Raw genomic sequence first — 18654 nt, 5'->3', positions numbered from 1 at the left:
ACATTGAATGTGTAAAAAAAAGTTTTATTCCTCCTTGGTCAAAACTTAACATTCTGTGTATAAATCTTAGACATTCAAATAAAATGAAAAAAAAACAACATTTTCTTAATAAATCTCTGACTGCTCAATTAAAGTTCAGCAAACCCACAAACACTCTACATCCCTCAAACCACTCAGCAGAGATACTAATGTTGGGTGTGACTGGCGGAATGAATGTTCAACCCTCCCTCTACATCCTTCTTTGCCCTGTACAGAAAGTCTTTTTACTTGCTGCACATGTAGGCTCTTCAACCACGGCAGTCACAGCTGAACTACATGTGGTGTTGGTTAATTGGCAGTTTTTGGTAAGTGCAGATATGCTTCACTATGCATATCTTCCTCAATGTCCCTTGCACTGCTTGCCTTTTTAGAGTGTCCTTTAATTGGCTGCACAGTCACAGTCTCCTGCTTTAACTGTCCCCTGTGGTACCTGAATGTGGCCTGTTTGACCCTGAGGTCCTGGGGTGAAAACCAAGTATTCAACAGCATTCGCTAATGGCCATAAGTCATTTTTTTGCAGTCTAATCTTTTCTTTGTTTTTCCCGTAACTTCTTTTTTCATTGCTTAAAATGAGCTTTGAAGGTGATCGCTTTTTCTTTATTGGGCCTCTGAAAGCAAAATCTGCTCAGTTTCAACACCTTTTCATAACTCTTAATGATAGTTTCTGTTTGTGTGACTGTCCGTCAGCTTCCTTCAGGCAGCTCTGTCAACATTGTCTGCCTCCTCAGGTCCAAAGAAAGTCTTCAAATTTGGGCTCTAGAGGATTCTGGCTGGCTCTTCTAATACATCTGACCATGCCTTCTTCCTACACACCAGCCTGCTACCAACTGGGCCGCAAAAGACCTGAGAATACTGTGATCCCACCATGGGGTGTATAGTTGAGGCTCCGGCTGTGCTACACTTTAATCTGCATCCCTTTTAACCACAATGGGAAACATGTGCTTACTCTGTGTAGGGTACAGGCCCACCATAGGAGAGGCTGTTTACCTTTGCTCTAAAACTAACATTTCACAGCTCCTGTGACCACTCCTGGCCTCTACTTCCACTGGCCGCTGAGTTAAAAAGGTGATAGAGGATCATTGGGTGGCATATATGAGACATAATGATTCATCGCTAATTTTTTTCTTCTTCTGCTAAACTCAGTCTTGTAAAACATTTTTTATTCACAGTAACTAAATGAGAAAGACTGGGTTGTCTATTTTTCTGTTGTTGAACAGTTGCTTCACATAATTTCATTATGTTCTTGAGATCTCAGTCCAAAAGTGGGTCAGCATATGACACTGGTAAATGCACCTTTTTGCTTTTTTGGGTAGGAGATAAACTAGATTTAACAGCATAATTCAGCATAAAATGTTTATTTCAAGATGTGCGACTATATTCTTTGTTTTCCATCTTCTGCAGTACATGTCTCCCATCTTGGTTACTGACACTGTCACTAAAGTTTCTGTTTTGCAGCACTCTGTGCAAGGAGAGAGGCACTTTGATCTTGAGGTTGATCTGGCGGTTGATTTGACCGTGTGAGAAGTTGGATTAGGGGTCAGTAGGGGAGAGATGTAGTTTATACATTGTCATTATAGCACGCAAGTAGTGTTTTGATAATATTCACGTGGCACATATTTCCTTGTGTGAACTCATGCAAATATTGGAACTCGTCAACATAACTGACTCAGTCAGAGCTTGCAGTCCAGTTGAGGTATAACGGGAGACAGCAAGCGTTACTCATTAAGTTATGAAATGGATTCACTCCAGCAAACTTTGCTCCACAGTTATCATCTTGGAAGTGTAAGTTCTATTTTCAGTGGTCTCATTTCTGACTATTAGCTTTATTATTAACTTTATTTGCAAACTGATGGGCACTCTGTAGATTCACCAGGGACATTTATAAACACTTGTTGGGTCATGTGCAGACTATGCTAAGTTCAGTGTTATTACAGAAAAAAGACTGTTATTTTATTTGTCATTATGTGCTTATTATTCAAGATATTTATTTTTATTGTCTTTTTATTTCATTTTTTGGTCTAACCTCTCATTGCCCAGTAACAAATGCTTTGCGGCCTGGTTGTTTGGGGACCCCTGATCAAAAATATCATTGGAAACACTGACACGTAATTGTCCCATATTTCCTTAAATAAAAACTTGGATCCATTTAAAAGTAAAGCCCATTGCAATGGCCAGGGTTGGGGTTGACATGAACAAATAGAGACTGCCCCCCAACAGAGTTGGTTAATGAAGAGAGGAAAGCAAGGGAAAATGAAAAGGATAAGTGTATCTGTCGTTAAAATGTGCAAAACAAAGACCAGTAGTTTAGTTTATACAGTTTTATACAGCTTTATCTAATATTTCAATGACATTAACATGCTGTTTTAAACATTTGCAGTTGCACTTGTTTAAGTGTTTGTCAGAATTTTACCTTTGATACCTTAATTCTCAACCACCCAGATCAGTTCAGTAAGCTGCTTCATATGGTAAGCATGTACTGTATATCCTTTGCAGTAGAAGCTCTGCTAAAAAATTAAATCTGCTATATTGTAGAAAATGTTAAGAGTGTGGTTGTGTGCTAATTTTTATTTTTTTTTTTTCCAATTTCCTGGCACACGGTGCCATCTCTGTCTGCAGTCAACAGGAAAAGTTAAACTTTTTAGAGCATTCAAAGTAAATTCTGGAGAGAAAAAAGAAAAATGTTTTCAGAATTTCACTCACCTAACGGAGATTACGGGATTCCCATAGAAATGAATGGACTTCTTGTCGACACGTATGTGAAAAAGTATTTATGTATTTACATCCCAGATTTTTTTCCAGACGTTTAAAATAAGGCATTATGATACTATGATAAGTCATACTAATAATTAGAATTAGAAATAAAGATCCACACTTAATACAGGCTGCATATCTTAACCCATAGAGTTAAACAAAAACAGCCTCTGTCTGAGGAAATATGTTTTTTTTTTGTTTTTTTTAATTTTTGGCCAAAACACGTTGAAATACCTGTACAGTAACTCGTTGTATGCAATGCTGTATGGTTTATGTGGAGTACAATTTGAGATGACCAGATCCCAACTCCAGGCTGCGGTGCTGTGCAACTGAATCAGTTTCTTGCCTCCACAGGTGTGGCAGGTGATCTGAGGGTTGAGTGAGCTCTTCCGAGGGTAACAAAAGCCTAAGCTTCCCGTGTTGCCCTGCCCCGTTCTGCCCTTTCCTGTCGTCTTATCTGAGCATCCAGTGCAATCTAACCCAGGGCGCGGTACCTCTGCTCCTCCATTCTCCATGCTGCTGGTCTCCATTGCTGGTCTACTCGGATATCACTGTGAGGACAGAATGACCCCGCTTGAGCTGAACTTGAGTTGGACTGACTGACAGAGTCCTGACACCCCATTGAGGACACAGTCATCTTAGCTTCCAGCCACCCACAACTTCCCACCCACTGACCTCTGCAGCACTAAGGGCAAAGGCAGCGCAGACATTGAGCTACACAGCACACCTCGGAAGGATTTCGATCATTATATTGGATACAGGCACAGCAGTGATGGTGTTTCCAGTCTATGGAGAAGTACTTCAAGCTCCTTTGAAATGTATAAGGAAATTAGATTTGGTTGTTGGTTAGGCCAGAGGGACAGTCTGATGTAGCTTAAGAGTATTCTGATAACCAGAGTGGTGACTTAATGTACATCCTGTAGGGCTGGACTGTGCTTTCTGGGTTTGATTAAGCAAATTAGTCCACCAACAGGAAGCAAAACAGCTTGTTTCACACTGTGACTTGACAGTCTCAAAGCAAAAAACTTTGCAATTCATTCACAGAGACTCAAAAATCTTCAGCACCACATAGGCACCATAGACACTAACAATATTTAAGTATTTGCACACTTAGAATGTTTAATTGTTCTGCTACTCTTTGCTTATTCAGCTATCCATGTACATATTTATCCACTGAAATAAATCATTCAATGGAACGATTAAGCTTGTTTATAATGAAATCACCAACTGAGGCGAATTTGACACTGATTTAAGCAGAATAAAGGAATTTTCCTGTTTTTAATATACCAGTGCTTGGTAACCTGAGTAGGATTTGAATATGTGATTTGTGAATCATCTATCATTTGCATTCCTACCAAATGCACCATAAACATGTTTCCACATGTGCTCATTCCACAGCAGAGCTGCCAAACAGCAGTTGAAACAACGCTGCAGAGAGGAAGCTTATCACAGCCCTCCATGATTTTCCTTGACAAAGAAACATTTTGCTTTTCAAGAGAATTTGTGGTTTTTGCTACGTAAATTTCAGTTGACAGTTCATTGTTGGTAAATGCTTTGCATTTGTCGAATCTTTTTTGAGCTAGTACTTCCTTTCTTAGCTGATTCAGGCAGTTTGTGTACATTCACATAGACAGGAGAGCTTCTGGGACAAAATCTGATTAGGCTGAGTGTTGTGTGTATGAGTGTTGTGGGGACATGAGCCCTGAGCTTTAAATGTGGGTGTGTACTTGCAGACCTCAGCTCAGCTCAGAGATGTAATCTGATTTGCAGAAGGGAATGGGTCGTTTCACATGACTGGTTTAAAGGACCGCTGGCGCAAGGTTGTGCCAGTGTCCCCAACTAGTTTGTGTGTATGCATGTGTGCTTGTAGCTTGTAGCTTTTATTTGTTTTCACAGAGCTCACTGTGTTTGTTGGTGTGGACTCCCACACAGTAGAAATCGAGAGGTATTGAAGTTTTGGTGAGGTTGAGCAAACCCGACTGCTGCATTTATTTAGTTGTCCTTGGTTTTAGCCAAGATTTGTTTGGGAAAGAGTTTGTGAAGTAAGGCCACAGCTAATTAACAGTCAATCACACATCGAATAAAGCTCAGTTTCAGTCTCTGATGCAGTATTTGTTTGTAACTTTCTGTTTACACGTCTCTTATAAGCAGAGCTTTATTTTGAACTAATGGACCATCAGAATTTATATCAAATAACTGAAATCATCCTAGAGCCTCAAAAGCCTTAAGAAAACCTCTAGGATCAAATTTCTTCAAAGATTTTCCTCTTAATCCTCTGTTGTTGTGTTGTTTTTTTTTTACTTTGTTTGTTGATGTTTTTGTGGGGGATTTTTTCTTTCTTTCACTCTGATGTAGAATGCGGTCTATCATGTGATTTTCATTGGAGATTGACCGGAGGAAACTACCACAGTTTGTGGGCCGGAGTGTGTTTCTTTGTCATCTGGCCTTGTTAATAAATACAGGTTGTTTCCCATCTTAGGGTCATCAGTTGTGGTTGTGACATAAGCAACTGGAAATAAACTAGGAACTATAAGTGATGATATTTGCAGCCGCATACATGACTGTTTACAGGTCCCTCTACAAGCTTGTTTAAATATAAGCTGCTCTTGTGTGAGAGACACGATTTCCCTGTGTTCGTGCTTGTTGATTCTGAAAGTTTTAAGAGCGTGTGTGTGTGTGTTCAGTGTTTGCGTGTTTTCTCTCCCGTCGGTCCGTGTGTGGAGAGCTCATAAGCAGGATGATACAGCGAGCAGGAAGCTCTGATCCCATCAGGCGTGTCAGCAGGGGCAGTTTTTCATAAGGTAGTAATCTCACCACACAAAGGGGTGTCCAATATTAGAGAGAGCCCCTACCCTTGAGCTAATCAAGACCTGACCAACCCTTCTCCTGGCTCACCAACTCTCTAAACATTACCTCATCTGGAGGCTTAGCTTAGCCACATGCAACTCCAGCCTTCTGGTGTACATGATAACTCACTTAGCACAGTATGATAGCTTGAAAAAAAGAAAAGAGAAACGGAAATATAAGAAAGGATATAAAAGAAGTGAGACCAGCACGTAACTACCTATGGTGCCTGGTGCCAGGGAAAGGTATTTTTAAAGGGAGAGGAAAGAAAGAATCATTTTACCAAGTCTTCCAGAAACTCTGTGAAGCAATTTCCCAGTATTCAGTTTCTCTCCCCACCGTCCTGTTATTGCTGTTTTCCCCTCAACCCTTGGAGCTTTCAACCTGAAAGGAGGTTTTTTAGTTCAGGCTTTGTGTCACTCGGAAACAGTGCATTTGTTGCCAAGGTAACAGGTCTGGGTGAGAGAAACTCAGAGGCAGGGAGCACCTTTGTCTGTGAGTGGATGAAGAGGGACCTGAGCTGTCATTTGACCATAGAGTGCAGCTTCAGTCTGAAACATATTTGCATCCCACTGACAGGTTTCTTGATCCAGTATCTACCTGAACCTGTTGCCCTTATAAAATAAACCAGCACACCAAATAAATTTTAAATGGTTTACTGGAAAAGCCACTTTGACTGCCTACATTCTCTTAATCTGCCAAGTTTTTTGCAGAACTCCCATAAAACTGTAGATTTACATAAAACAGAGTTGGTTGAGCAAACTTGCAAGTTTAAGTTTGACTTTTTATGTTCTCCGAAGATTCACTTTATGAGAGCATATATGTGGGTGTTTGAAGTGACTACCAACTCAAGAACCCTGAAAAAAAAACATAACTTTGGCACATTGTTTGGGGCTGCCTGAGTTTGAAAATGTCATTCAGTGAACCGTTAAAAATTGTAGGGTACTATTACATTGCAGTTCAAAGAGGAATTATCCAGCCTTCCCATCTTTACCTTCACTGACAAATGAACATTTCTTCTGCATTTGCTGCACTTCACTTGTTGAACATCAGAACTCTTTCTCCCATCCTTTGTTTTAACAGTAAATTCTCATCAGTAGTCGTTCAGTTAATTGAGAAAAAGATGAGCTAATAATGTTCTACCAGTGCTTTGTTTAATATTTTAAATGAATGGAGACGAAAAACTCTGTTTGTTTTGTAAGCTACCATCTACCCAACTTAAAAAGTAGAAGTTAAGGGTTGATAAACCTCATCTGATGTCCTGAGTAGGAATTCATTCTGACTTCCAGTGGGAGTTTTATTATGTTTTTGCAGTTGAAAGTTGTAAATTCCAAGTTCCCAATTGTTATTGAATGCAACTTCAAAAGGGATGTACATTTGTACCAGAACCAGAACCCACCACTGCTAAAACATACTTCTCCATCATATTTTAAAGAGAGCACGGAGGGATGGACTGAGGTTTTTCCAATCTATATATGACAGAATACTGATGTGATTTTTGATTGGTTCATTATTGCTCCTCAGGATGCTCTGGGAATTATTTTGACTTGAGTATAAAGAACATAATCAGTCTACTCTAAGAGTCAGCATATTTACATGCAGTTGAGCTATGGTTAGAGCTTGACTTTGACATTTAATAGGACCACCGTCCTTGTCCCAGTATACATTGATGGGATGGAAGTCAAGTTATTAACTGAAGTATGTCCACCGCCATTTCACTGTGTACTGTGTGATACAACTTTCTTGATATTCTATCTTTTTTTGGTCTGAGATCATCACACATGTCAGTATAGGCAAATTCACTGCACAGTTGTCTTTTTGTTACCTAAATGGTGATTCTATCAGATGATGCTCTGGTTATAAAATCAGAATGTTACTAGAGTAGAGAAACAGTCTGAAAATGCTATAAGTAAGGGAGACTACAAGGTAGCCTGAGACTTCAGATACATTTAACTGGAAATTGAAACTGGAAAAGCGATAGGTACCCGCCCTGTTTTCAAAAGAAGAAATAAAATAACGGAATGGCGGCACATGTCAAGAATGCCCAAAGGCCCTAGCTGAGTGTATAGGAGTGATTTTATTCACAAATGCATTATCTGTGTGTGTTGGACTGGCTTTGAGAAGCTCCATTTTTATAATTTTGGTCGGATTGAATTGTTTACATGGACTTTAAAAGTCTGGTTATGGTTGCACTAACACAATGATTTAAAATCTTTTTGTCTAGTGTCATGTAAATATGCTGTGATGTGATAAAGTAGTTGAGAGTGGAACTTAAATTACAGATAAACTCAGACAAATCAAAGTGCATGTTGCTCTCCAGAGGATTTACTGACAAATCTGCTGAAGCAACTATCATCATTCTTGATAGAAAACCAAGTGAAAGAGTATCCTTTTTATAGATGCATTGCTCTCTTGCTAGATGACATGTGTGATTATTAAAAGAAAAAACAATCTACAGTCAAAAATATCAGGTTAAAATGAGCTCAAAAGTGTCAGTGACGGTTTGCAAATGATTCTTGAATCATTGAGTTAACAGTGGCCTTGAATCCCGCCTGGGACACAACGTTCTTTAATTGAATTTCCTTCTTCAACTATTCCAAGTGACGGGGGCAGAAGGCCAGGAAGTTTTTTTTTTTTTTCTTTCTTCCCCTGTCTCTGTGCTCAGACTGGGGACAGACAGCAGACATGTGACTTATGATCTTCAAATTGGAAGATGAGCTCCATTTGATTATGTTGAAAAGGTATGATGGCAGCCTGTCCAATGGCCTTAATGTAAGGCTGAAAGAGGGCCCCTTTAACTATAGCCATTTATTTTTGTCTGATGGGAATTAAATGTGTTTTTCTCAACTGTGAATGGAATGTGTTAACAAACCTCGGAACATTTCAGTATCACTTTTAACATAGCACAAGTCTAAACTTATTGGAAAATCTAACAAGCGGTATTTATATATTACTTTATTTTTTTTTGTAAAGACTTCATTATTTTAGAGTTATTGGGGTTATTTTGTATGGAAATGTGCTTGCGCTGACTGAAATTACAACTAAAATTAGTAAAATGATTTTTTACATGAATTCTAAATCTATACGTTTAGTTTTAATGCACCAAATACTGGCAAAGAAGCTTCTGTCTGTGCTTTTGATGGATTATCATCCTTGCTCCATTTTCTTCTTCCTACACAGTGTTGAGGAAAGCAGTGCTCAGAATGCCATTATCATGCGGAGGTGTATGTCAAAACCGTAGCTCTGTCTCTGCATTCTGTCAACCAAGAAAGGGAAGAAGTGGCAGCGACGCAAATCCTTGCCAGCGATTTCTCAGTAGTTTTCTAAGTTGGCTGACCTGTGAATAGAGCGATGGGCTCAACAGTCGAATCGTTCTGGGCTTTGGGAATGAGGCACAGGTGGCTTGACATAAAGGCTGCTGTGAGGAATACTGCCCAGATAATCAGCTTTTTTCAATCTTAGAGTAATATACTGTTTTCTATCTGTTGAGAGCCTCAAGCGAATTAATGAATCACCTCTGCTGCTGAGTTCTGCTGGTTCTTATTTATTTCACTTCTAGAAATGATCCACAACAACTTTGTATTGTTTATAAACATCTTACATGGATTAGCCATTGAAAATGAGAACTGTAGAAGTTTTCTGTTTTTGTGCCACAGCAAGAGATTTTGTAGCATGACGTGTTTGAGGTAATTATCCCTTCTTGACATGGCACGTCCTGCACTGTGTCTCCTGCACAATAGATTGCTGAGCCACCATTCTGAAAATTTAGATCATACACCCCTAGTCTGACCTGCTGCGAGAAAAAGATTAAACATAGAGAAAGAGAAATGTGCTTCTCTACCTGCCCTCTATGACTTCTGTAATAAACCTATAATATCCATTAAGATATGTTACTCACAAACCAGTTTATTAAACTAGGAAACTCTTTTAATGACCCAATTTTAAGTTGAGGAGACATTTGCACTATTTTCATGTCATAATCTGACTAGCACATAATTTCATGAGATGTATTGGTGCCAACTGTGTACATTAATTCCTAATTATTTAACGAGTTCACGTGTTTGAAAAAATGCCAATTCATTTAGCATGTTATAACTGTGCATTTTCTGTGCTTTTTGTTTTTGGGATGGCACCATGCTGTGAACTTTTACCACATTTTCTTTACTGTGAAGTGTTCAATTGAATGCTGTTAATTTATACTCAAAGCTGAGGAAGCATAGACAAAAACAGCCCACAATATATGACCAGTTGGCTGAGGCTCTGGGGCTGACCCAAAGCTTGCCAGTGGGATTAAATCTCTAAACTGGCCTGAAAACCACTGAAGATGTGAGAATCTAGAGGAAGTCCCTGGAAGCATTAAAGATTAAACATCTCTGTTTCCCTTGGTTCAATTATAGTACAACCCTGGGGTGGACAAAGCAGTTTGGAGAATAGATTTATGGAATAATGCATAATCTCAAACTGTATGTCTTTCAAGGGCGATGTTTTCATTTTATCTTTTAGATCATTATTTGTCCTGTTATTTTTCATTGTATGTTAAAGAATGTGCATTAATTCAAGTTTGGACAGCGATGGCCTAGATTAAATTTGACTCCTCTTTTATGTTCACCCATGAATGTGCCTCTTTCTGAGTCATCCTATTTCCACATCTTTTATCTTTTTCAGATGATCTCAGCTGGGCACCAAGAAGAAGCCGACTAATGGAAACATTATCTCCACAGATTTAACAGGTAGGGATGACTGTGCTTTCTGTTTGATCATCACTGAGTGGATAATGTGATCACACACATTGCAGTCTTATTATGAATGCCGAGAACTGTTGTAAACAACCAGAGTATTTTGAGTTTACTGAACAGAGGTGGTAGCTCACCTACATCAGAGATTTGATCAGGGTGTTGGCACTGGATCTGTGCCCATATTCTAGTTTTTTCCAGATTTTGTAACCAAAGTCATGACAGCCCGGTAAAGAATGCAATGGCATAGAGATATCACTTCAAACACAACTTCTGTCAGGAGCCTCAGATCCTTTCAGTGGAGCTGAATGAAGATATGCTTTGAAGGCCCACCACGGAGTCGGTGGCCTTCAAAGAAACCTGTTGATGGGATTGTGCAGGGCAGCCAGAAGGCTGAATGAGAGGTACTGTATAAGTGTGCCTCTCAGGGTGGCCGTGGTTGCTCTCAGTGGAGGTCAAACGCAATAGACCCCTAGATGAGTAGTCATTTTCATTAGATTTTAGGCTCACATTATCTCTGTTTCTTCCCATCAACCTGGTTCTCTCACTGAAGAAGAACTGTGTATAGAAGGCAGGGTGCCAGCAGACAGGTACAGTAGATGTGCTGATGGGGAAGGTGATAGGGGCCGGCCCTAGTTGCAGCTCAAGGCACAGATAGACATACACGGGCAGGCTGAGACTGCGAGGCAGGTTGGGACCTGGTTCTGTGCGCTGACGCTGCTCTGCTGGCTCTGCTCCAAGGTGAGGCACAGGAAAGAAACGTGGGAAGGGAAAATACAGAATGGAGGCCAAAAGAAGAGATCCAGAAAAAGAACTTAAAAGAAAAGGGTAGATCATGACGAATAATGTTATCAAAAAGCATAGAGTAGTTGTAGTTTATGCCAGTGGAAGAAGGCTGTTGTAGATAATGTGAGCTGCAGTTGAAGGGACACGAACAGAGAGTGAGGTCACATCCTGTGCGCTGGTGGAACGTGACTCCTCACAGGTAAACCAACTCAGAGGTGCAGACAAGCAGAAAGAAGATGAGAAATAGTGATGGATGACTACTTATCCTCTGACACGTTGTTTCTTCCCCGGGCACAGAACAGGCGGGACAAGCCGGTCTCACCACTTTGCTGCCATGACGACTGCAGGGTTGAGTGGTTGGTGTGCGGGGGTGGACAGCATAATGTCATTTTGTGGGAGGCTGCATGAGTAAGAACAGGTAGAGTCTGGGTAGTCAAGAGGCCACCTACCTGCATTATCTCATCTGGAGATAAGCTGATGATTAAAAAGAGAAGTTGTAGACAAATTGACACCGAGTTTGTCTTTCTTTTTCAGGTGATTTTGTTTCATACAGTGTTGTACATATTTGTATCTAAAATCTTTGAAATGCAATTTTTTTTCAAATCAGGATTTTTTTTTTTTGTGAAAACATTTTGGCTTGGAAATTTGAATCCACAAAGCTGTCAGCAAAAGAAACAAAACAAAAGACCAACAAAAAAAAGAAAACACAATCTGTATTTGACCAGCACATAATGTGATCATTTTAGTTTTGGATGAGGCCCTATCTAGCTAGCTAATCTGCAACTTTTCCATGCCATTTTGAAGGCCTTAAGCCTTTTTATTTGGAAAAAGCATGTCTTGCAGCATCTTTTCTGCTTGGAAAATCCATTGAGTAGGCATTTGTGTTGATTCACTTTGCTGTTTTATAAATCTATTATTTTAACTAAGTGCTTTGGAAATTTATCCTACCATACACCCAAAGAAAAATGATGCTAGAAAAGATTATATACATCTAATGTTCTTTAAATGGGCATGAGAAATGTGTCGATGTTCAAGCAAGTGCTTTTTGGCTCCCATCACTCATTAGTTTCTGTATTATGTTTCTAGGATCAGACTAAATCCTCGTTTGGACTACGGACCAGCACCTCCTGCAGCAGATGTTTGCTCCTGGCATGACTGCTGACAGAATGAGCTCCATCACTGACAATGTAGCTCTCAGGATTCAGCCAGGAGCTTGAAGCTGGAAAAGCTGTGACCTAAACTCAGCAGGACAGAGGAGTGTTTTCTCCCGCTCAAACATTGTGGAACAGATCGTTCAGTGTCTGGAGAAGCGCTCATAGGAAAATCTATGTGATGAATGCACATTTGCCAAAGTTACCTCAACTATCTACATATTGTTTTACTTTTTCTTAGTTGAACCTGGGATACATTTTCCTGTAAATACATCTGCTCTTGATTTCCAGTGGTCATTCATGCTGTAGCTCATCCACTGTGGCTGTAACATTGACTCTGGAGACAGTATCCCCAAGTGCTGGAACTATTAATGGAACATCATCAGATGGTATTTTCATTCTCCAGGACTATTTTTACAGACTGAAGGCAGTGCTTCACCTGTGCACGAACTTGGCTTCTATCGAATAAAGAACAAAATAAAGTTTTCCACTTTGTAAAATGAAAATGCTTCTGATCCTCATTCTGCAGGATGATCATTTCGTCAATGCAAATGTGCTTCCATCTTTCAGTCTCAGTCACAAAGAAGCCATTGTCATCAAGGTGTTGAAAGCCAACCAAATCCCTCCCACTGTACCTACATTTCTTTCTGACACATTGGCAACCTGTTAATGTGGGCTGATGATTGTGTCAGGCTGAGCATTCGGATCATGATTTGTGATGTTGTGTCTGTGAAAACCTGCTTGTAGAAATAAAAACGTTTATTTAAGCTGCTGTCTATTTGTCTTCTCATTCCATCTGCAAAATGACGTGAATGATAACCAATAACATGCTGTCATATTTGTTATCTGGGTACAAATCTTTTCCTGCTGTTACTGTTGATAGTCATACACGTTTCGTTACTAGTTGGGCTAGTTTGTCACAGTTGTAATTTATTAATAAGAGACAAAGTCATAATGAAGACTCCTGGAGGTTTGTGAGCTGTTGTTTTGAAGCCTTGAGTTTGGTATTCGGCTCCCTATCTTGGAGCAGGAAGAAACCAGTTTTAGAGTAGAAAGCTAGAGAGGGATCCTTGAAACCTGATTGGGGAGAAATGTGCTCGAAGAGAAATGTCAAATAACTTACAGAATTGATTTCATAAGAAGTGAATCTACTTAATGACGCTAAAGAAAGATGTTTTCTTCACACAAATTATTGTATTGTTAGTCCAACTGATACCAGACTTTTAAATTCATCTATACGCCATAGTTTGATGGAAATGGAACGAAATCGAACTTCTCCAAATTAGACTAATGCACTCAGACAGTACAGTTACACTTTGAATCACTCCTGCATCTATGCACTCACCTTGACCCACATGGGCCCAGGTGCTCTGCACATGCTCCAAAGTCCCATCTTTTGGTAAAAACAACAAAGAGTAAGTGTACATTAATGCAGCAGAATAACAAATAAAGCTGTTCTCTCTCTAATATTTTTTCCTTTGTCAGACAGCTAACTCAGAGGGAAATTGGGATTGGAAATAAGTAGAATAAATCTATGTTTCAACTTGTGGAAGCTCAAAGCATTTCCAAACTGTCGCTCCGCGCTAACAAAATCCTGACTTAATAACCATAGCATCATCTGACAAAATCATCATTCAAGTAACCTAAGACTGTGTTTGTGCAGTAAATTCAGCTATACTTACATTTACGATGATCTCCCACAGACAAAATTATAAGCGTCACAATAACTTGCACAGTTTCTCACACAATTCACTGCATTGCGGTGTCAGATTTACTTGGCCTAGTCAAGTTGTAACTGTAGCTCAACGCAACATTACATGTAATCATGCTGAAATGTACTAACTTTGCATTTCATAAGAGAGGTTTAAATATGCAGCCATCAGTTTTATTTCGCTGTAACGCATTTCTGCATCAGCGTTATTTGTCTGAATCTGGTCTCAGGGAACTAGCTGGAGTTGTATCAGTTTCTTTACTAATTCCTGTTTTGATTATAAAAAGTATAGAATGAAAATGAACCAGTGTGACATTTAAATGTATATAAACATTTGTGATTCAAAACATAATTTAGTGTCATCAAGAAGACTTTTTTTTTGTCTTTTAATAATAGATGACTAAATGGAATATTACGTTAATTTCTGAGTTGATCTCTGCAAACTCTGTATATAATGTTGACTCAGAAGTTCTTAATGTCACTCTCTTGGTCAACATGAGTCAGATTGTAGGGATTTTTAAACTATTCTGAGGGTAAAATCCCAACAGGGTGCTTTCTTTCTGTAGAAAGCCATCACAGTGCACACTACAATTACACATATTGTTTTCAATTTGTCTGGATGAGTTTGGCATTTCAGCTGTGACTTACCATTCAAATGCCGTTCACTGTCAATTTCAGCTCAGAATGGGTGGGAGCTATGGCCCCAGTGGGGGTTGGGACATGGGGCAGAAGTGTGTAATAGTGGAGTTTCTAAGCATGCAATTATTCCTTGAGGGGTTGCATATTGTTTTCTTTCTCTCAGAAATAAAACAAAGGCAACTGGGATGGGTTCCACTGAAGTTTGATTGGGCTTTTCTTCTAGTCTTTGACAATGTTCTGACAAGTTTTTCAAAGCATGATAGGGATTATATTGCGAATCAGATGTGAGGGGGACAAGGTCAATGCAATATGAAAAAAGAATCAGGGAGTAAAGACCCCCTTTGCTGATAGTTTGGAAGTTGAGCTTCATGACATCTTTATGGCCCTGCTCATGGTCAACAACATTAGCATGTCCACAATGCACTTTTCTGCTTGTCTGCCTCCCCCGCTTTTTTCTCCCCTCGTTTTTTCTCACACACTTCCACATATACACAGTTCTGGAGGGAAAAAAATGACCTCTCTGCAGCTCTCAATTCAGTGCACTTGTATAGACTTGAATGGACTGGCTCAACAAAAGGTGACATAATTTTCTCAGGGTTTGATTGGCCCCCTCCACGCCACAAGATGACATCATGTAGCCCCTGCCGCAACACATTAACACCACCACCAGCACCATCATACAACCCCCCGCCCTCCCGCCCAAACCCTATGTTCTTGGATGCTGGGTTGTCAAGACGACAGAGCTAAGCCTGCACTGTGGGGCAGGACTTGGCAGTATGTAGCAGTTTGGCTGTCCATAATGAGCTCAGGCAGCGTCTCTCTTGTGTTTGTGGTAAACAGTCTTGGGAAATGACATGGTGAGATGGGAAGAAGGGGAGGCGTGTAGAAGACTGTCTCAGATATAATGATGGGATATTTTTCATTTCAACATTTCTTGATGTATCTTTCTGCATGTAGAAAAATTACTCCAGCTAGAAGCCTCAACTCATAAACTGTTCATGTCAGCCAGTTGTTTTTTGCTGTCTGATAAGCTGTTTATTTTAAACTTTTTCTCAGGAGTTACTATAAGGTTCATATTGTATCACTTTCTTAAAGTTCAAGAAGGAGTGTGTTTTTTTGCCACATTTACAGAGAATGATATGTTTGTTTTTTTAAATACATACAATTCAAACTTATTAATTTTCATATTGATACAAATATTTCTAATATATCGCTTTATCAAATATGTTTTTTAACAAAGATTTATTTTAGCTTTGTAAATGTCAGACATGAAAGCAAATTGATGTTTCCATGGAGAAAGTAGACCCTCCTATTTGGAAATAGGAGCAGTAAATAGAGTGATCCTTATTTAATTATTTTCTTAAAGATACTTAAAGAAATGCTGGATTCTCACACAGTTTCATAGCTAGAAGAGTTGCCACTGGCTGCAGACATCGGCTTGTCACAACCTGTGACCCAGACTAATAACTGCCACTTTTCATCGTGGTGCACATCCAGGACCATTCCAGGCTGCAAGCACCAGAGTATCACACACATACAAATGGCCACTTCCCCTTGGAATTGTCATTAATGAGGATAATTTGAAGTGAGGTTGACATACAGTCCAGAGCCAAACCTTTTTGGTTCCAAACACTCCTGCAGCACAGACGCCTTTGAGAACTCTCCAAACCATTTCCTCAAATTGGAGCTGTACCCAAAGAAAAAAAAAAAAGACAGAATTACCACTTGGTTTTGGAGTAGCTCCATGTTTCAGTTTATTGTCATATACTGCATTAAAGAGTTGTGTGTGATGCAATGTAGTGATTGTGTATATATTCCACTGGTTTGAATTGTGAACATGTGATGATTTTCTCCTTCAGAACTGCTCTCTGTCTCTATCTTGTCCATCATGCCGAGTCTTTTACCCACTGAAGTGCTCCTCTTTTCAGCTTTCATGCTCTCTCTTTCTTCTTCCCTGTGCTGTGATGTGATTAACTGTGGTGTAGTGGGTAGGCCCCTCCTTGGACTTCCTCAGAAGAGATCATAGCTTTAGTGGGTTTTGAGCTTGGATGAGCATTGACTGGGTATCGGTTACCACTGGCTTGCTAAGGATGCGTGGGCTCCCAATGACCATGACGTCGATCCACTCAGCTCTACTTGCACAGGAGAAATTGTGGGAATTTGCGACTTTGCCTTTACTCTGTATTTTCCACAATTGTTCTTTATGAAGGCAATCTGTTTTCCAACAGGTTTTCGCTTTCTAATGTGTCATGGGATTTACCTTGACTATATTGTGACTGTATTTTTCCAAGCACGAACTTTATCAATGAATCTGCTGCAAATTGATTTTGACGTTAAGGTTATGTCTTTCCCAAAATTCATAAAACACGCAGCAGCATTTCTGGTTTATTCATGGTGACAACCATGATTGCCAAGGTGACATAGATGAGGGAGTTGCATGGCAAACCATCCCTCAGTCTCACCCTCTCCATCCCTCGCCTCTGTCACTCTGTCTTAATCCTCATTGAGAGGGAGAAGGGAAGCAGGAGAGGATGAGGAGGAGGGGAGCAACACTACAGGCCAAAGGCTCCACTGACATCCATGGGAATCTGCAGATCCATTCAGTGGCAATTATCAGCATCAATGCAGAGAGGCAGTGGTAAGGCGAGGGGTGGGGGCAAGGGGGTGTGGGAGAGTTTTGGGGGTGGGGTTTGCTATAATAAAGGGGTCTGGGGGAGGTTCTGCCCAACATGGAAATAATGGTGTATCAGGAAAACCAATAGGTTGCGGGGAGAGTGAAAGTGAAAGAGGCGGTGATGCAGAAAGTGATGTGAGTTTACTCCTAATTACGGTAAAGATGACGAGACCTTGACCTTATGAGCAAGCACATTTTGATTTTGATTCAGAGATGCATTTCCCTTTTCACTGGATCTCATGTTTGTTAATGTTTTTTTTACAGGAAAAGATATATTTATAGACACTGCAAAGCAAGTGATCATGAACACTGTGATTACCATTTTAAACTGTTGGATTTCTGATAAATTTACAGCACTGTTGTTGAATCATTGTCCTTCAAAATCCACATCGAACTAAAGTATACAGTTATATTTTTTCATAGATATGTGACAGAGTAAAATAATTCATATATATATCCATCCTGTGTGAAATGAAGTGGCAAATGTTCTCAAATCCAGGATGCCAGCCCTCTGACCCACCCGCCCCATCCCCTACATCATACATCACTCTGACAAGCCATTTCACTCCTGGATTCAGAATTCAGGCTGAGAGACCACCTCAAACACACTGTGTTGTCCCCGCTTGGTGAGAACGTCACTCCCATTCCGCTGAACACCACTTTTGAACTTCGGCCAAGAAAGAGAGCCAAATCTGTCCGACAGGGGAAATTATGACAAATGATTTATAGTCTTTCTCTTTTTTTCTACTGAAAATCAGAAATTTTCCAGCAGAGGGAGATTCACCACAGCAGCCTCAGTGGCCTGACCTTTACTGAATGTCAAAGAGAAGCAACCACATTTAGATGGAAGACTCTAAAACTTTTAGAGGTGTGTTCTGCTCATTTCTTCTTTCTGTGAAAAAAAGATCAAGTCAAAGGTCAGGTCAGCCCTTGTCCTCTTCGTTTGGTGATATTCTGGAGTTTACCTCGGAAAACACTGTCAGATGAAGATGTCTCATTATGTTTCTGGTGAATTTAGATAGGTTGTGTTAACTTGTCAACGGCGGGGATTAATGTGGCCTAAATGCAAAGCTGTCAAAATGAAGCATTGTAGTGCAGGTAGATCATAAAAGCCCTAAAAAAATCTTGCAAAGCGCTCGTATTTAAAATTAAAAGACAGAAGCGTATGTAAAAGTGTAAATGATGCAAAAAAAAAATTGTGGGGAAAGTATTCACATGTATTAAAAGCTCTCTGTCACAACTAAAAGTAAAGCTCTCCTAAGTGTTATAAAAATGTATTAAAAGTGCCAAAGGTAAGAACTTTTGTGCTTCATTGACTGGTTGTTT

The 18654-nt window shown here is 39.8% G+C and overlaps 1 protein-coding gene and 1 long non-coding RNA gene across 2 annotated transcripts in view; one reads left to right on the top strand and one right to left on the bottom strand.

Annotated features, from left to right (window-relative positions):
• LOC140273556 (uncharacterized) overlaps nucleotides 1-13071 on the top strand; it is a 52553-nt gene extending 39482 nt beyond the window's left edge. The window contains exons 3-4 of the long non-coding RNA XR_011908043.1: nucleotides 10300-10364; nucleotides 12240-13071. This is a non-coding gene — a long non-coding RNA (uncharacterized lncRNA). The remainder of the gene's footprint in view (nucleotides 1-10299; nucleotides 10365-12239) is intronic.
• LOC140274018 (transcription factor Sox-9-like) overlaps nucleotides 1-18654 on the bottom strand; it is a 411498-nt gene that overhangs the window by 354088 nt on the left and 38756 nt on the right. The window lies entirely within an intron of this gene.

The sequence above is a fragment of the Leuresthes tenuis genome, unplaced genomic scaffold, assembly GCF_036924035.1.
Source record: "Leuresthes tenuis unplaced genomic scaffold, fLeuTen1.0.hap1 SCAF_17, whole genome shotgun sequence".
Taxonomy (NCBI): Eukaryota; Metazoa; Chordata; class Actinopteri; order Atheriniformes; family Atherinopsidae; genus Leuresthes; species Leuresthes tenuis.
Note: the sequence above shows the minus strand (reverse complement) of the source record. Positions and strands in the feature narration are given on the sequence as shown.